The sequence below is a fragment of the Camellia sinensis genome, chromosome 9 (genome assembly GCF_055761805.1).
Source record: "Camellia sinensis isolate YWXY chromosome 9, ASM5576180v1, whole genome shotgun sequence".
NCBI lineage: Eukaryota > Viridiplantae > Streptophyta > Magnoliopsida > Ericales > Theaceae > Camellia > Camellia sinensis.
In genome coordinates, this window is record NC_138969.1 from 10,078,043 (window position 1) to 10,092,484 (window position 14,442).

Here is a 14,442-nt window from a genome sequence, read left to right on the forward strand (position 1 = left end):
TCATCATAAAAATAAATTCAATCTGAATATGTATGATCACTTACTCATCACCGCCGTTTTTGTGCAAATTGTAGACTTTCTGCTTGTTGAGTTTACTCATGTTGGCCCAAACTTTCAGTTTGTTGTTCAAGGTTAACTTCTTGTACTTTGTTAGGTGCTTTTTTTGTGAATGTTTGTCTAAATCTTGTACAATTTGGACTGCATGGGATTGCTCTTCAGCTCCCTCTTTCCCTTTCTTTTGACCAGGCAAGTTAGGATATTGAAACTCATCCAAGCAATGCTTTTTCCTTACCTTTTGCTTGATGCGCTTTACTCTAGATGATGGACTGAGAATGTGTTGCAATGCTGCAATGGGATGCTTCTTAAGGCTGTCATGAGCATTTTGTGCTTTGACTTGCGTGATAATGTAGACGGACTGATCATTGTAAAGGTCTTCAAGAATTATTTTTTCACATTCCCGGTTGATAACCAATTTTGTCAACCGCTGAATTTCTGTATCTTTCCACTCTATGCCATTCTTGATGTCCATGTCCATATTGGATGGACCCGATTGGTAGAATAATTTGGCTTCAAGGGCAGCAATCACCCTTGCCATCAACTCCCACGATTCTTCCAACTGTTTGTATTTTACTTCCCATTGTCGTACAAGACCCCAAGCTTTTTGGTTTTCTTTTATAAGTACATCCACAATGTCCAGTTCACTTGGTTGTGTTATGATGATACCTCTCTCAGCATTGGGGTTGTTAAAGCTAGTGTTGATGTCATCTTCAACATCATTTAGGTCTATTGCATAGCCAGAAATTCCATCGCTGTCGTCGCTGCCTTGATTGTCTTTGCTTTCATCGTCATTGCTTTCATCTTGCTTTGCTGGTGCACTCGACAAAACCTCATGTTTGGGCTCCACATTCAATTTGGTATGATGGTACATCTTTGCTTCAGTTGGGGATGCCATCAGCTCGCCACCATATACCTGGAGTTGGAAACATTATATTAGTTACATTGTTCATTGTCTCACTATGTGAATAGGCACAACATTTTTTGTTGTACTTCTAACTCATTTAAACCAAGCTTTGCCAAAGATATGGACTTCATGTTGGTATGTAAGGCTGTGAGGTCCCATTTCACACACCGCGGAATGGCATTAGGTTTGCGGGGTTGTAAGATTGTTGTATGCTCACACAACCAGTACTGGAACAAATAACAAACATCAGTAATGTGAATGCTCGCATCAATTAACACTGATGTGAATGTTTACACCAGTGTCTACTAATGTGTGTTTATCTATTACTGAACAATAATGTGAATGTTCACATCATTGATGTCAACTTCCACACCATTGCCTAGTAATGTGTGTTCCACATTTGTTTTGGTGCTAACATGAGGAAAACACTAGTGTCAATGTATACATCAATACATATTGATGTGAACAACAACATAATATGACTGATTAAGAAATTAACAGTAATGTGAATATTCACATCAATAAACACTGATGTAAATGTTTACACCAGTGTCAACTAATGTGTGTTTATCCATTATTGAATGGTAATGTGAATGTTTATCCATTACTGAATGGTAATGTGAATGTTCACATCACTGATGTCAACTTCCACATCATTGTCTAGTAATGTGTGTTCCACATTTGTTTTAGTGTTGACATGAGCAAAACACTGGTGTCAATGTTTACATCAATACACATTGATGTGAACAACAACATAATATGACTGACTGAGAAATTGACAGTAATGTGAACATTCACATCAATAAACACTGATGTGAATGTTCACACCAGTCTCTACTAATGTGTGTTTATCCATTACTGAACAGTAATGTGAATGTTCACATCATTGATGTCAATTTCCACGCCATTGATGTCAACTTTCACACCATTGCCTAGTAATGTGTATTCCACATTTGTTTTAGTACTAACATGAGCAAAACACTGGTGTCAATGTTTATATCAATACACATTGATGCGAATGTTCCTAACATTCCACACTGTCATGAACATTCACATCAGTGTGTACTTATGCCAACCTTGCCACCAGTGCGTATCAATGTGTATGTCACATTTGTTTTGTTGACAACATGAGTGGACAGACCTCGTAAATGTTCATATTAAATATAGAATAGGATTTATGAGATTTACCATTAACAACATAACACATCCAGTGACTCGTCCTGATTTTCCCCATTTTTGGCCCACTGACCCCATCAGGGTTGCCCAGGTGCTCTCAGCCCAGTCATACTCGATCATGTATTCTAATGGGTCCATGTATAAATAAAATGCCCATCCAATTGTTTCTCCGGACGTGGAAAAGAACAATTTGACGCATGCATACATGCAAACTAATCTTTCAACCTCTTAATTGTCTTTTTTCTTTGTGCCCTTTAATGCTTCGTTCAAAATTTCACGTATTTTTACAGCACTTAACCGACTGACATCCTTGCACATTTGGTGTATGATGTCGGCCGTTGGTTTTACACCATAAGAGAGGTTCATTGGCTTGGTGCTGCAGTCCACCCCAAAAATAAGTGAAACATCACTTTTAAAAATCTGAATGCTCTTGTCCCCGATGTAAAACCTCCCACTGGATGGCTTGAATGTCTGCACTCTACGTACAATGACATCATCGTATTTCATGCAATGGTTGAGGTCAACTTCATTACTGATCAAACAATCAAATAAGGGCAAAAATGGTGTTTTTCTCAAGCATTTCAATTGATCATTTGTAAATTTTGTAGCCTTCAATAGTTTCACCAATCTAGTGATATTTGACCGGTAGTTGACTTTTTTCATGTTCATTTGTTCGGGACTAGCTGTTTGATCGGGTTTGCCTTTGGCACGAGATTCCTCTCTCTTTCTTTTGCCATCAAATTTACGGGGAAGACCTGTTTGTTCAAATATAAAGAAATTTAATATTACTGTTCACAAATGAATAGTGATAATAAGTGTAAATAGTATGCCATGTGAATAATGGGATTGTGATGGTGAAATAGTATGTGAATAGCTGGTGCAAATGTTCACATGAAGAGGTGATAGCACATGACAAACCAAAATTCACATGAAGAGGTGACAACAGTCACACATTACAACTATTAAACTAACACGATGTATATACGATGTTAATCTTCACATCATTACACTTATATGTTTGAATGTGAATATTCACAGCCAAATATATGGTGTGAATATTGAATGTGAATGTGACAATGTGAATATTAACATTATACTCACAATGTAAATGTTAAAATTATGTTTAGAATGTTACAATGTGAATATTAACATTATGTTCAAAATGTAATGTGAACAACAACATAGTATGACTAATTGAGAAATTAACAGTAATGTGAACATTCACATTATTATACACTGATGTGAATGTTCACACCAGTGTCTACGAATGTGAGTTTATCTATCAATGAACAATATTGTGAATGTTCACATCATCAATGTTTACAAAATCAAATCCAAAAACAACAACAGTAATACGGCAATGTAAATATATACATTGGTGATCACATTATGTTATAATTGGCTGAAAAAACAGAGGGTGGAACCAACAACACCCTACAACACTAACAAGTCTGACATTGATGTCACAATGTGAATATTTACGTTATATTCCATCACATTTTTGGGTGAAGATTGGGGGTTCTATGGATATCAACAATCAACAATGTTAAAAATGACAATAATGTGAACATTCACATTATGATACACTGATGTGAATGTTCACACCAGTGTCTACTAACGTGAGTTTATCCATTAATGAATAGTATTGTAAATGTTCACATCATTGATGTTTACAAAATCAAATCCAAAAACAACAACAGTAATACGGCAATGTAAATATATACATTGGTGATCACATTATGTTATAATTGGCTGAAAAACAGAGGGTGGAACCAACAACACCAACAAGTCTGACATTGATGTCACAATGTGAATATTTACATCATATTCCATCACATTTTTGGGTGAAGATTGGGGGTTCTATGGACATCAACAATCAACAATATCAACAATGACAGTAATGTGAACATTCACATTATTATAGACTAATGTCAATGTTTACACCAGTGTCTACTACTGTGAGTTCATCAATTAATGAACATTAATGTGAATGTTCACATCACTGATGTTTACAAAATTAAATCCAAAAACAACAACAGTAATACGACAATGTAAATATATACATTGGTGATCACATTATGACTAAAAAATAAAATATGGAATGATATTGCTTACTTTTGTTCCTCATGGTGGGTGGGTACGGAAATCTATGGATCACACTCAGTCGATGGACTACACTCAGTCGACCAACAGGAATTTTGGAATGACGAACCACCCTCTTTCCGATGTAAACAGTCGCAGCGGTGAGATGAAGTGGAATAACAGTGGCCAATGACAGTGGATGGTGCACAATGACAGTGGTGAGGGGATGTGAATCTAGGATTACGGTGAGGCGATGTGAGTTTGGGGTCGACGATGAGATTTTGTTTGGGAAATCAGTGTTTTATGGATTGAATAAATGGAATTGGAATGGGTTTGTTTTCAGAATCGATTAGACGTGGGAGAAGTGGAGGGAGAGTTATTTCGTCCTTTTACAATTAATGGACCTAATGGAATAATAAAAAATGGTTTGGGTTTTATGGAATAAAATAGTTAGAAATAGAATTTATGAAAAAAGAGCCCTTAAACTAATCCATTAAATTAAAAAAATTTAAAATTTAAAATGTTTTATATATTAAACATATCAATTACACATTAAAAGTCAAATAACTATTCATTATATGATAACTACCAAAAAATATTTGTTACCAACAAATACAATCATTTATTACATATAACTATTCAAAAAATATTAACAAAGACAACAACCCATTAGAGTATCTCCAATGGCAAATGCTATAATTGGGTTGTTTGGGAACTTGGTTTTTGGGTTTTTTTTTTGTTTTTTTTCATTACAGGATGTTTTACAAAACCCAAAAAAATAAATCCAAACAAAATATCACATCAAACTCTATAATCATTTTACTTTTCTCTAAAAAATATCACATCCAACCATAAAAAAACCCAACTAAATTCCCAAACACAAAAAAAAAAAAAAAAATCACTAATAATATCCTACAACTAAAAAAACCTACAAAAAAACCTCATTTCCCAAACACCCACAATAGCATTCTCATTGCCAAATTATGGCAATGACTAATAGAAAATCATAGAATTATAGCAATGGTACTCCAATGGTCAGCTACCATTTTCTCCATTTTGGCATTGAAACTGATGTGTTCGAATTACCAGCAGGTCGTTTGTTGTGTTTGGTTCTGCAAAATGGAGGGTGAGAGGAAGGAAGGGATGTTTTACTGGAATGAAGGGCAGAAGGTTTTGCTTGATGAGTTGACAATTATGGCACCTAGCACAATCAACCGTTGGAGTTCATTTTTTGTCTATAGCTACCAATTATGGCAATAGTAGCTCTAATGGCAAATCGTTAGAGATGCTCTACATGATCATCATCAAACATATACTAAAAATTAATTTGGTAATAAAATAATAAAAAAATGCAAAAGATGAATCATTTTTATATAATTTTAGGGTAAATTACGTTGACACCCCCTAAAGTTTATGTTTATTATAGTTCTCCCCTCACTTTTTGGAAATTACATTCCCCTCCCTGAGATTTAAAGTTTCATTGCAGATTGTTACCTCCAGCAATTTAATTTTTTTAATACCAATTTTGCCCTCACTGGGTAAATTACATTGTCACCCCTCACATTTTAGAAATTACAATTCCCTCCCCAAGGTTTGAAGTAATATTACCAATTTCCCCCTCGGTTAGTATATTAGTTGGAAAAAAATTTCATTGAAAAAAAAAATTAATTGGAAAAAAAAAATTATTTGAAAAAAAAAATTGTTAGTCAAATTTTTAAATTTCTATTTAAAAACCAACGTAAACTCATTTTTTGAATTTATGTTTTTTTCTCAAATTTACAAACTGAGACAACCATTTATAAACTAAAAAAATTATCAAACAAGTTTTTATGACAGGTTTTTTAATTTTTGTATATATAAATTAAAAATTGAAAATGAAATGGTTACTAAACAGGCCTCAGATTGTAAAAATGTCGTAAAATTAACAAATAATTAAATAAGTTATCAACGTAAGAAATGACTTATCAAAAAAATTCTTAGGTTATGTATGGTTTAATTTTTAGATTTTTTTTTTAAAAAACTAAAAATTAATTTGGTTAAGAAATAAAATATAAAAAATAATTCCTAAAAATAATTTCAAATAATTTTTTTTCCAATTAATTTTTTCTTTAATGAATTTTTTTTCAACTAATACTAACCGATGGGGCAATTGGTAATGCAACTTTAAACCTTGGGGAGAGGATTGTAGTTTCTAAAATGTGAAGGGTGTCAATGTAATTTAGCTAGTGAGGGCAAAATTCGTATTTCAAAAAATTAAATTGCTGGAGGGAGCAATCTGTAATAAAACTTTAAACCTCAGGGAGGGGGATGTAATTTCCAAAAGGTGAGAGGGGAGAACTGTAATAAACATAAACCTCAGGAAGTGTCAATGTAATTTACTCATGATTTTATCTTTGGTGAGTAGAAATAATTTTTAAAAATTCAAAAATAATTTTTTGATATTTAATTTTGTCAAATTAGTTTATATTTTATCAAATTGATGACTTTGCCCTTAAAATGGAGTAACGGTGTGTTCAATTGTCCTTATTTGGAACGAGATTAAAAATTCAAAGTCAAATGTTGTCCAAACTCAACCCAAGTTGTGTTGAGACCTGCCTAGGGCCGCCCAAACCCGAATTGTAAGCCGAGATTGTCTGCCTAAGTCCAACCCGAGTTAAATCTAAATTGCACAAATTGTAAATAAATTTCATTTTTTTTTGGCGGCGAAATCATTAAAATTAGACTTTATTTACATTTTTTTCTTCAGAAAATTATTAATAATATCAAAATAAATAATTTATATAATGTAAGAGAGATGCCACTATAGTAATCTTTGCAATTGATGAGTAAGAATAAAAAGGTAAACCTTTGTGTTACTTGTGTATATAATATATATTCAGTATGATTTAAATCTAAATTACATTAATATCATGTAATAGTTAATAATTTATATATATATTTAATATTTTTATATATCTATACATGTATAATTCAGGTTTTAGGTTGTTCGGATTATTTGATATCTTTGCCTAAGCCCGTCTAAATTTAATTCGGACTTCTAAATTTTTACACAAGCATGTACTAAATTTAAAAATATCTTATCCAAGTCCTAAAAAAATTGGGGATGGACACAGGTTGCTCGGGTTGAGTCCACACAAGTTGCACCTCTAATTTTAATATATTATTTATATATTTCAAAACACTTTTACATATTTCGATACACTTTTATATATTTTTTACATACTTTTTCAACATTAAAATTATATTTGGATACAGATTTGAAAAATGAAAGTGAAAAGATTTGTGAAATATGAATAAAATATAGTTACTGTGTGAGTCGATTTCTGACCACACTGTCAAACTAATATTCAGCTGGAGAACACTGGCAGAATAGATTAAGCCCGAACGACCTGTTACAAAAAGAAGAGATTATGGCGGTGGTTCGTCCACCCGGGGGCACTCCGACGATTAAGTCAGTTATCTCTCAAAGATAGCAAAAGTGCTTAGCTCACTATTCCGAATATAAAAAGCGTACCTTAGACTCATGGGGGTGCCTCTCTTTTATAACCAACACAAACCTAATCCTATTAGAAGCCTAGCTCCAATGGATTCTGTCTCAATGTCAGTCTTGGACTCCTAGTTAGATTGGGAAAAACTCTCTAAGAGTCTTATCTTTATCCAGACTGAAGTCTTCCCCAATCTAGGACTCTTGTCCCTTATCCGCTTATCCCGGATTCCGGTATTCTCGTAGATAACCTCGGCCTAGGTGAGATTACCTCGGCATCATGGCCAGGACACATGGCACCTCGGCTGACACTTCAGTGCCACCTCGGCCACAAGTTGTCATTCAAAAATTATATCTCCATAACTGCCCCTAGGTTCTATTACCTCGGCATCCTGAGGTGATGGAACCTATATCATTTGTTCCACTTAGCACGCCGGCTAAGCTTGTTTTATCCTTCATTACCGAGGTTGCCACACATCGGCTTCCATATGATAAACACTTCAGTGTGTTCGCATCAACGCTTTAGAACCAATAACCAAGTCTGTTTAAGTTCATTGAGCCGAGATCGCCCATTTAGTCAAGGTATTTGCTTCATTAAATCAAGAATTCCAAGAGTTTCGTTACGCGTATGAGCTATCACGCACAATATTTCAACCGTTTCTACCATGCGTCTTTTCCTCACTAGACCGTACCTGACACGCGCCTTTAGGTCGCCTCGCGTCTGTGTGCGCCATCTGACAAGCACATTGCCCTAGGTACATTGATTACAATTTTGCCGCCATTTCGCGATTTTGATCAAAACTATTTCTCTCTTTCTGTCTTTTCACTTTTGCATCCTCATCTTCATACTAACTCTCTCTCTCTACTCTCCCAAATCCGCCATTGTTTCAAGCTTTCAAGCTCTACAATCACTGTGTTCTGCTCCTCCGACGAAACTTTTGCTGCCCTTCTCCGATTACTTCCATCATCTGACCCCGGCGTACCTCACATCGGCTTCATTCTCTTCGGTGAGTTATTTTCGTCCCATTCGTTTCAATTTCTTATTGTACTTCAAAGAACTCTGCTGCTTTTGCGAACTTGCTCATGTCTTTGATCGTTTAATTTGTATCTCGATTTCCACCATATATTGAGCATGTCTGCTTCGTGATTCTGTTTCTGTCCAGTCCATTCTTGAATATTTACACTCTGCTTACATATTTGTTGATTTTTTCCACTGTTCTTGGTCTTGCACACCTGCACAAATTTTATCACTATTCTTGATTCTGAATCATTGTTCTTTGTTTCTGTTTTCTGTGTCTTTTCCAGATTCTTGCCTTCAATCTTTATTTGCCTAGACTTAGGTTTGGGATTTGTTTGTAGAACTCACGATTCTTTAGGAAAAAACTAAAACAAACTTTACCTAGATCCTCAAAAATTCTCAACCCAGCACTCGTCTAGGTTTTGCCGAGGTCCCTCAAACCTTCACAAAACATTTCCTTCTGAAATCCAATACCTTCCCCCCAAGCCGACGTCATGGGTATGTGGAGGTATAGGGTAGACACCCCGACTAAGTTAGAGTATTTCAGGCAGGAGTTTTCCATCCCGGCCGACGTCCATATGAGGTTGGAGGGGGATGATGACTCCATCATGCCCACAGTCGACTCCATGCTCTTCCCAGTTGTAGCTTTCATAGAGTGTGGACTCAGGCTTCCATTAGACATCCTTTTCTGAAAAGTCCTTCACTATTATAAACTCAACCCAATGCAATTAGCCATTAACTCTTATAGAGTCATCAATGGTATAATAGCCTTAGCTAGCCGAGAAAAAGCTAGGGTAACTTTAGCCAACATCCAATACTGCTACACCATGTGTGGCTTCAAGTTAGAAAAAGGCTACATCTTCTACCTCAAACCGAGGTCCACAGAATACAAACTTGTTGCCGACCTCCTAGACTCCAACAAGGGAGCCGGGGATGATTACTTCCATTGTCTCGAGCAACTGAAAGTTCGCTCCAGATGAAGACCTTCACCTCTACCCTCTTAGCCGAACAGTTTTCATAGAAGATAATGGTAAGAGCCAAGTGTTACACTTATTTTTTTCAAGTCTTTAATACTTTGTTCTTTCTATATGGTCTAACGTCTATTTTTCTTGCAGCTCTTCCACAACCACTAAAAGACTTCCGTAAGTCCTTCTTCCCTAGCAAGGACTTGAAGAAGTTGTTGGTTCTGCCACTTCAGAGGCGGAGAGCTCCTTTGTTGCTCAACTACATCCCGACTTACAAGTCGGTTCTTCCCGACGTCCTAAAGAAGAAGAACAAGTCTCCTTCCTCAGCCACAACTCCACCAGTAACTTCATCACCTCAGCCAAATCAGGGATCAACTTCCGATCTAGCTGAGCAACCATCAACTTTGGCTCCACATCTGATCCCTCTATCTCAACGCAAATGCCGACGCCGAACTACAATCGCTGTCGAGATGGGTCTCAAGAAAGCGGTTGCAGACGATCTTCTAGCTGATATCCCTGATACTGTCAACGCACAAGCAGCACTATCCCAGCCTCAACCAAAGCCGAAACCAAAAAGGCTGAAGAAAGCCCAACCCAAGGCAATGGTGACTCAGATCGACACTGAGGACACCATGCCGATCTCCAAAATAGCTGAGGCAGAAAAAAGTGCTTTCGCCGCCGAAAAGAGGCCCGCCGAGGCCGTACCCTCCGAATCATCCAAGTCAAAGAGACCGAGGTCTGAATTGGCAACAACCTCGGGTTCTATGAAATCTAATGCCCCCTGGGCTCCCCCATTACAATCGAGGACAAGCCGGTTAAAGCTAGCGACAACGCTGATGATATTGAAGTTGGCGTTGCCCTCTCTACCGCGCTGCTCCTCTCCTAAGATCTCAATCGAAATGTCGAGATGAGCGAGTATGAGAACTTCGCTCTAATGTTGCAGCACTCCGTGCAATTAAGCCTCTAAAACTTGGTGCTTTACATTCTCTATTTTTCTGTACTTAGAAAAATTTTCTAACTTTTTGTCTTGTCCATTTCTGCTAGGCGATCCAGCATGGCCACTCCTTCGCAATGCAAGCCTTCAACATTAAGAAGGAGTTGGCGAATAAAACCAAGGAGGCTGTTGGCTTGCAGAAGACCATCAGCAAGGCCGAGGCAAAGATGAAGACCTTGACTGATCAGGCCGACGCAGCCAAGAAGGCTCAGGACGAGGCCGAGGAAAAGGCTGACGCTGCAGAGGCCATTGCCAAAGTCCTTGCGGCCGAAAAGAAAGAGGCCAAGGCAAATATGGTCGAGGCCCAAAAAGAGCTTCAAGATGCCTTGGTCACAAAAGAGGCCAAGATCAAAGCGGCTGATGAGAAAGCGTACGCTGAGGAAGCAGCCAACGTCAAAAAAGACTACAAGAAACAAGTCAGACATGCATGCAACAAGGGCTACACCCTTAGTTGGATGGCTGCTCTGAAGTCGTTGGCTGTCCCTGAGGACTCTCTGCTTAAAGATGCCAGCAGCCTCATCTTGCCATTCCCCCCAACTCCAAGCCAATCAGAGGCTGAGTCTGAGGAAAAGGCTGAGGTCGAGAAAACGGTAGAAGCTGCTGGGGCTAAGTCCCCAACTCTGAATGAGCAAGTCTTGGACTTGACTCAGGATGAAGATGAAGTCGCCAAAGGTGCCTCCTCCCAGAAGACAACTTCTGAGGTGCCAATCGCCGAGAGGAGTATCGATCAAACTCTACGGGAGATCGACGTCGAGCTCGAGGCTGAGAAGGTTGCTAAGAAGACTTCACAACTGTCTTCTGGGGGCAAGACACAGGCCGCTGCCAACGTTGAGTAGCTTCGTTTATGATCTTTTTTCTTTGTACTTTGTTTATGTAAGCTTTTATTTGGCCGATGTGCCTTTGTCTATTCTGAACAAGTAATCTCCAATATCAAGCCAAAGTGCCTTCTTGTATTTGAACTTCCTTATTTGAATGCAAGTATAACTTTCTTCTTTCAATGTGATTATATGTTTGTCTTCCTTTTACTATCTTGTATGGTTCTATACTTAGAATGATTTACATATCTTCAATGTATCTTAACTGTGTAATCTCCTCGTTGTGGAATAATTCGGCTATACCCACTAACAGTTTACCTCGACTTTGACCTAACACTTGAAAATATTTATCATAACCTTGGGTTAACTTCAACTTGTAAACTTTTCCTAAAATCTCAACAAGTGTTAAACCAACTTCTTTTAACATAACTTCAGCTTAACTTCAATTTTTAAATTTTTCTTAAAATTTTAACAAGTGTTAAGCCAACTTCAGCTTGTAAATTCCAACTTCCAAGAAATCATTCCAGCCCTCTGCCCCCAAATATGAACCTAAGTTCCACTTGGGTTCTCAGTAAGCATGTGGCTTGGATCTTTTCGCCGAGGTCAAATTCCAACAAAGGCTGGCCAAGGTTACCAACCTTGGTTTCTTTGTTAATCTGACTGATATGCACCTAGTTCCAATCTGTGTCTAACTCTGCCGATATGGCAAGTTCAAGTTGATTCAACTTAGTTTAACTCTATTATATGCAAGTAGGAACTCTGCCATATAATAAGTCTAAGTTATTCGTCATGTTTCAATTAGAAACATCGCCAACTTAGTTTAACTCTATTATATGCAAGTAGGAACTCTGCCATATAATAAGTCTAAGTTATTCGTCATGTTTCAATCAGAAACATCGCCAACTTAGTTCAACTCTATTATATGCAAGTAGGAACTCTGCCATATAATAAGTCTAAGTTATTCGTCATGTTTCAATCAGAAACATCACCAACTTAGTTCAACTCTATTATTTGCAAGTAGGAACTCTGTCATATAATAAGTCTAAGTTATTCACCATGTTTCAATCAGAAATATCGCCAACTTAGTTCAACTATATTATATGCAAGTAGGAACTCTATCATATAATAAGTCTAAGTTATTCGTCATGTTTCACTTAGAAACATCGTCAAGTATCTGGTTAGTCACAATACACAAGTTTAAAAATCAAGCTAAAACTTTATTAATACTTCGGCTAATAACAAAGCAAAAGAAAACTTTAAAAAACAAGAAAATCTAGTGATAGAAAAACTTCAGATTGCAAGTATTCCAGGGTCTTGGCAACTCCTTGCCTTCACTGTCTTCAAGCCGATATGCCCCATCGCCTAAGACCAAGATGATTCTATAGGGTCCCTCCCAATTCGGGCTAAGCTTGCCCTCTCTAGGATCCTTCTTATTGTCGACGACCTTTCTCAGGACGAGGTCACCAACTTGGAACTCTCGTGGGTTGACCATCTTATTATAAGCCCTGGCAAGCTGCTGTTAGTATGCCCCCAGCTAAATTGTTATTTTTTCCCTTCTTTTTTCTAACAGATCCAGATCTTGAGCCAGGAATGCCTCATTGGTCCCATTTTCTACTCCCTGTGTTCTGATCCCTGAGATGCTGACCTCCAGTGGAATTACTTCCTTTGTGCCATTAGCCATGGCAAATGGGGATTCCCCAGTTGATCTTCTTGACGTACTCCGATATGTCCAGAGTACACTGGGCAACTCATTCACCCATTTTCCTTTTGCTGCTTGTAGTCTCTTCTTAATCCCATCCAAGATGACTTTGTTCGATGCTTCTGCTTGTCCATTGCTTTGAGGAAAACTTGAGGTGGAATAGTGATTCTTGATTTTGTAATTTGCACAGAAGTTCTTGATTAGCTTACTATCGAACTGTGTACCATTGTCTGCTATTATTGCCCTTGGGATCCCAAACCTGGTGATAATGTTCTTCCATATGAAGTTCTTCACATCGACATCCCAAATTTTTGCAAGGGGTTCAGCTTCTACCCACTTGGTGAAGTAATCTGTTGCCACCAGCAGCTACTTCTTTTGTCCAGTTGCTTGAGGCAATTGCTCAACAAGATCTTTGCCCCATTGGGCAAATGACCAATGGTTGGACACCGGGTTCAAGTCTGCTGCTGGTTGGTGTATCAAAGGTACAAACCTCTGGCACTTCTCACACTTCTTGACGTAAGCTTCAGCATCTTTCTGCATGTAGGGCCGCCAGTACCTTTGAGTAATGGCCCTATGAGCAAGTGACCTGCCCCCAGCGTGGCTTCCACATACTCCTTCATGTATCTCATACAGAAAGTCTTTAACTTGTGCAGGATGCACACACCTCAGAAGGGGTCCAGTAAAAGACCTTCTTTAGAGATGTCCTTCTGTTGTCAAACAGAACCTTGCCGACTTCAGTCTAATTTTGTGCGCCTCTTTATGATCATCTCGTAGTTTTCCTTCTTTAAGGAATACTATTATTGTATCCATCCAGCTTGGTCTCATCTCCACACACATTGTTTCATGCTCTATGTTCAATGGTTCTACTTGGTCTTGGCAAGTAGTCAACCATTATTGTTTTTGCCTCTCCTGGTTTCATTGCACTAGCCAGGTTGGCCAGGGCATCGGCATGGCTGTTGTCATCTTGGCCGACTTGCTGTAGCCGGTAATTTTGGAACAATGCCAACAGTTTGCCCACTTCCTTTACATAGGCCGACATCCTTTCATCTCGGGCTGCATCTTCGCCTGTTGCCTGGTTGACTATAAGCTGGGAGCCACAGAAGGCTATTGTCTCTTCAGCTTCCATGGTTGTTGTCAGCTTTAATCCTGCTATTAGTGCTTCATACTCTGCTTCATTGTTTGAGGCCTTAAACCCCAAACGAATGGATTGTTCCAATATCTGCCTATCTGGAGGTACTAGCACTATTC